Genomic DNA, 6,000 nt, shown 5'->3' with positions numbered 1-6,000 from the left:
ATTTTTTGGTTATGTTTGCCTTCATCAATGCACTTTTACTTATTTATTTTATGATTTGTTATCTCTGAATTATTTATTTATTTTTTTAATGATTCCCAATTTTGTTTCATGAGATAATTCTTAATTCAAACGAGGACTTCGTTTTATGCATGACCAAACAATTCCTTACTTAAGAAAAGTAAAAGCAAAACATAGCCATATGTTAATATTTGGGTGAAGTTTTTTCTTACCACCTCTTCTTTGTTTCTTTTTCCCAATTTTGAAAGGAAAAGTCAATCATAAACATAAACCTTGTTGGGTTTGGACATTACAACTGTTCTATTCTTGTAATCTAAAGGGACAAAAAAAGTTACCTTCTTATAATTTGCATAAGTTGATTTTAGATGGATTATTTTTGCTTTGTGGATGAAATGGTATAAGACATATACCAAGACACAATTTATAGATGTGATGCATGTGTTATATGTTTCTGATTTAACGTGATGTCATAATAATTGTAATAAAAGCCTGGAAGTTTGGGCAATGTAAATAATAGTTAGTTGAAATTACAAAAGGGCAAAATTTGCTGAAAATTTTTAGAGAAGAAGAATTAGTATGCGTCCAATACTTGTTTGTGAATCTTTTTTTAGGCGATGACTTTAGAATAGAGGAAGTGTTCATGTCCATCACTTTAGCGAAAAATAATGCACTATTTCTAGTAAAGGGGTCAACTTCAGTTTAAAATTATTTATTGGAAACTGTATTAAGTTAAAAGACTTCTCACAACATGAGAATAAATGAATCTCATGAATAAGTTAATGTGGACAATGCAATCAATTAAACAATGAATTTCAATAGAATTTATGGTGCTTTAACAATTCTTGTATTTTCACTTCTTCTCTCTCCATGCATACATGTTTTTTTTTTTTTTTTTTTCACAATTTGTTTGATACATAAGATCTTTTTATTTTTATCAGTAGAAGTAGTCACGTTTATTCTTTAGGCTTCCAATCATCTCATCCTTGGATGTCTTACATGGTATATGTTTCATAGAAAGCCATTGTATATGGCTATTGCTCAAAGGAAAAAATACATTTTTTCCAATCTGACTCATGGACAAAGTCTTTTCCCGATTACATGCACTCTTTTCGCCATTTTTGCTATATTTTATGGGTCAGATTATATAAAATCATCAACCATTACTATAAAAATAATTATAGTCAATTCATTTAGAAAAGTTAACAAGTATCTTGTTTATGTTGTTGTCTTTAATGGTTGAGATGTAATTGACTTGCTTATATTTCTTTAACTTTCCTTCGACAGAACAAATGCATAATACTCTTAGACAACATTGAAAAAACAGGGACAAAATGAATAGGCTTATTCCACTATAGGATGATGGTTACTTTACTTCATTTATGCCACAGTTGCAACAACCAACTCAACCAATGATTTCACTGAAAGATTCAATCAATCAGGTTTTTCGATCTCTTTCTTCATGTTGTTATTTCTTCTTATTATGTTTGGAATGGTGGAGCGTTTTGCTTGTTTCAATTATTGATGAGTTTAATGCATTGTTCAGTCTTGTATGCAACTCAAGTCACTCAACTCAAGTCACTTATCAGTTTTCCTTTTGCTTGTTTGTTGCTCCCTACATTTCATACATGTTGCATGACTACTCAAGCATGGTTTATTTAGATGCCGCACTTATGTCATCTAATTCCCATATGATATCATGAGGGTTTCTATATACATTATTGGAAACATTCATTTGGCTTTATTTGTAGATAGAAAGACTTGTTTGAACTAAATTGTTTTAAGATATGTGATAGTCTACAATAAGGAAGCTATTCAAATATGTTTTATCATAGGAAAGACTTTTGGATATGTCCTACCATAAAAATTAATATCCAAATATTTCTTAATCATGTACTACCTTTATAGTAATGGGTGGTCAAATTTTTTTCCAATGCATAATGTAAAAGGAAATTGGCTAAATTTTTATTCCTATTTTCTTATTTTCCTAAGACTAGCAGATTAGGATTGTCTACTTTTAGCACATGGCACTGTTGTAAGTTGTGGGAGCTTTTGCTTAACTTTGTTCCACCTAGTTGCATGATAAAAGTATATATATTTGGTGCTTGTAGCAAATAGTTAATATTTCCTTCTCATTTAGCTACTTAAGTGAGTAAACAGTACACACCATCCACTTTTATTCTCACCTCATTGCTGATTTAGGGTATCACAATGTGGCAGAATAGCCAATTGCCCCACAAAATTCCTAAATGGTTTTATTTCTTTTATTTTATATAGCCACTAGTATAACTCATATTTGATTTTATTCCTTTTAGATGACACTGGAGACACCACAAGTTCTAAATCTAAACACCAACAAATATTTCTCAAGACCATATGGTATGGACCCTTTCCTTTGCATCTTAAAACTTTTACCTATAGTTGCTAATTAATGTAAGTGCATGTGTTTTTATTACCTCCATGTAGGAGAGGTTGTTGTCTTCATTTCTAATGACTGACACACTACTCTTTTGCAATGCTACCTAAAATCAACGTACCAATCTAGGGGAATATATAGAAATCCCAAGGTAAAAGGGTGTTTGATTTTACTTGACAGTGTAGCATTTAGAATTCTAGCCAACTTAGAAGTCTCATTTATTAAGGTTTTTTTTGCTTGGCAAACTATGCCAAGTAGTTTTTTGCATCCACAACATTGCCTACTAAGGCAGATTTTCCTTCTTTGATTTTGCATTACTCAATCTGCCGTATAGATTCAAGGGCTCTTTTGATTTTATGGGCAGTATGTGTTATTAAACATTCCATATTATATGAGTTTCAAGAACTTTTCTTTTCACTTCCAAATTTATAAGCATTTCAATTCTGTAAGTATGACAAGCTTGTGAAAAGAAAGAAAATCAACTAGATGAAGGCTAGAATACTAGAATCAGATAGAATTGTAATCGTAAGGCCCTACTATGCCCAAGAACTTGTTTATGGTGAAACCAAAGGTGTGGAATTGGACAACATCGTTCATAAAAAAACCATATTTGGAATTGTGAATGGTATAGATGTCCAACAGTGGAATCCATCCACAAACAAATACATTAACATTCACTACAATGCTGCAATAGTAAGCCTCCTAACGTTTTCTTTTGTTTTTGTTTTTCTTCTTAAATTGCCAAATATTTATGGTTTTAGAAACCTGAACTTTGGGTCATTTTTAGGTGATGGATGCAAAACCTCTACTGAAGTAAGTTCTTCAAGCAGAAGTTGGGTTGCTCATGGATAGGAATATCCCACTAATAGGCTTTATTAGTATATTAGAAAAGCAAAAAGGTTCAAATATTCTAGCAGCAACCATTCCAAAATTCATTGATCAAGATGTTTAGATTATTGTCCTTGTAAATACATGACTTGGTACCTTAAAATTAATTTAGTTTTTCTTCTATTGTAACTAAAAACTAAACTGAATTTGATGTTCTTTTCATCATGGAACTAACAAAAAGGCGATGGAGAAACAACTTGAACAATTGGAGATTAAATATCCTAACAAGGCTAGAGGAATAACGAAATTTAATGTTCCATTAGCCCATATGATCATTACTGGGGTTGATTTCATGTTGGTCCTAAGTAGATTTGAACTATGCAGTCTCATTTAGTTGCATGCCATGAGGTATGGAACAATAAAGGAGTTAGACCATTATTTTGTCCAATTTGTCCAAAATTCTCACTTCTCAAGGATTTAAATGAACCAACTCTACAAATAATGTGAACTTAGCCATAGATGCCTCTTTGTGCGTCAATTGGTAGGCTTGTTGACATTGTTAAAAAGGGTTTCACAGGATTCCACATGGGACCCTTTAGTGTTGAAGTAAGTTTATCATGTTCCGTTCACTTCATTTTTCTACTTTTCCTTAGAAATGAGGAATCATGTTCGTAACTAATGAAGCATGTCCATGGTATATTTTTAGTGTGATAGGATTAGCCTAGTTGATGTTGATGCACTAGCAATAACCATAAAGAAAACTCTTGCTACTTATGGCACTACTGCTTTGAGAGAGATGATGCAAAACTACATGGCCCTAGATTTTTCCTGGAAGGTTAGAATAAATCATAGACTAGTTTTTCTTGCTTTTTCCTGTTTGAACTCGAAATCCATAAGGGAACATCTTATTTCTGGCTACTAGGATCGAATGATAAGGCCTAGGTTATGGTACAAGGACCATCCAGGATTTGATCTTGGAGGCATGTTCAATGAATCAATGTATGGCTAGGGTTTACAACATGATCCTACAAATTGTGTCTTGCTTATTGAGCTGCTTGCAGATTTTTGATTCCTTATTTTTTAAAATTGTTATTACAAATATGTAATTGTTCATACTATTTGGTATTTTTTTGGTGTATTATAAATTTGGAGTTATTTAGAATATGTATATTATAATCAATATGTGAAAGATAAATTTAATAGAATTGTCAGAATTTGAGTGGTGCTTGTCTCTAGACATCATTTTCTTATAAAGCAAAGTAGTCGAGCCCAACCTAGCCCTGCCTTATCCCCACCTTGGAAACACATGCCTGGGTTAGGACGAGATAGGGATGAGATTTTAATAGTTGTTTGAAAATGGGAATGAGAGTGCATACCTTGTCTTACCCCAGGTTTGGGACGAGGATGGAAAATAATTATATATTTTGGGATGGGGTGCCTTATCCCAAACCCACCCCATTGCCATCCATAGTTTTTACTTATTTTTTGAGGTTTTTTTTTTTTTTTTAAATAATTATATTAATATGAATGAAACACTATGGATAAAAATTATTTTTTAAAAAATATCTGAAAACATAAAAAGTAGGTTAAAAACATTATAATTTTTCAAATAAACTTTTGTTCAACAAAATATCAAAGAAAATTTTTAAGAAATATTTTTTAAAAACTATTTTTCAAAATTGTTTTTGAAAATACTTCCCAAATAAAATCTTAATGTTTGATCAGTTAAGAGAAATAAATTTACAAATATCAGCTAATGAAAAATTAAAGAGTGCTAATGAATGAGAGATGGTGAGACTTACACCTCAATACCTACACTTAACCTCATGTTTGCAACACAGTATCATCATATTCCTTAGTAGACTCTTCAACACCTTGAGGGGATATAATTCTCTCTCATAAACCAAAGAATGCAAGTAAACAATTTTGCAAGTTTTGGGTTATCGCAAAATGGAATGACTTCTAGGTTTATTACACATCAAGAATGAGTTTAACAAAAATGATAAACTTTTCAAACTGAATTTAGGCATTTCACTTTTCGACTACTTGAGTGCTTTTAAAGTGTGCTTGAGCACCTTTGGGTAATGCTTGAACACTTTTAAGTACCACTTGAATGCTTTAGATGCTTGAGCAACAAATACCAATAATTGAGCAAGAATAAAAATATTGATTTTCATAAATGTATCGGTAGTTGAATTTTTAGAATATAGAATAATGTATATATATAATATTGTAATATTAAACAATAATATTTACATTAGATAATAATATTTCAAATTTGAAGACACATTAATACTAAAATGATAATATATTTAGTTTAAATATATTAAAGGAAATAAAAGAAATGATGTGTATATATAAGTAGTTTCTCTTTAAATTGATAATTTTATTTAAAAATTTATATTTGTCTTGCATTTAATTACTATAAAAAACAATTTTAATTATCTTTTATATAATTTATAAAATTAACTTATTCACATAACTTTTACATATATATTTGCTCCGGTGGCAGGGTCATACCTTTGGTACTTGCAATCCTAGGTTCAAATCTTTGTACGTGAATTGGAGTGCTTTTTTAATAGCTTTAAAAGCAAGAATCCCCTAAATTGCGATTTTTTTTTTGTCCATGCAATTGATGGCTTGATCATAAAAATCCATCTTTTAAATTAAAATTAAACCTCAAATTTTTAACTCCTAAAGTCAACTTTATGCCACTTGTAAAAGTCATTATCCTTTTTGTG

At 30.7% G+C, this 6,000-nt stretch overlaps 1 pseudogene; it reads left to right on the top strand.

Annotated features, from left to right (window-relative positions):
• The first annotated feature begins 2,330 nt into the window (after positions 1-2,330).
• On the top strand, positions 2,331-4,268 carry LOC117933275 (annotated as a pseudogene).
• The last annotated feature ends 1,732 nt before the right edge of the window (positions 4,269-6,000 follow it).

Source organism: Vitis riparia, chromosome 16 (genome assembly GCF_004353265.1).
Source record: "Vitis riparia cultivar Riparia Gloire de Montpellier isolate 1030 chromosome 16, EGFV_Vit.rip_1.0, whole genome shotgun sequence".
In the NCBI taxonomy this organism is placed as follows: domain Eukaryota; kingdom Viridiplantae; phylum Streptophyta; class Magnoliopsida; order Vitales; family Vitaceae; genus Vitis; species Vitis riparia.
Note: the sequence above shows the minus strand (reverse complement) of the source record. Positions and strands in the feature narration are given on the sequence as shown.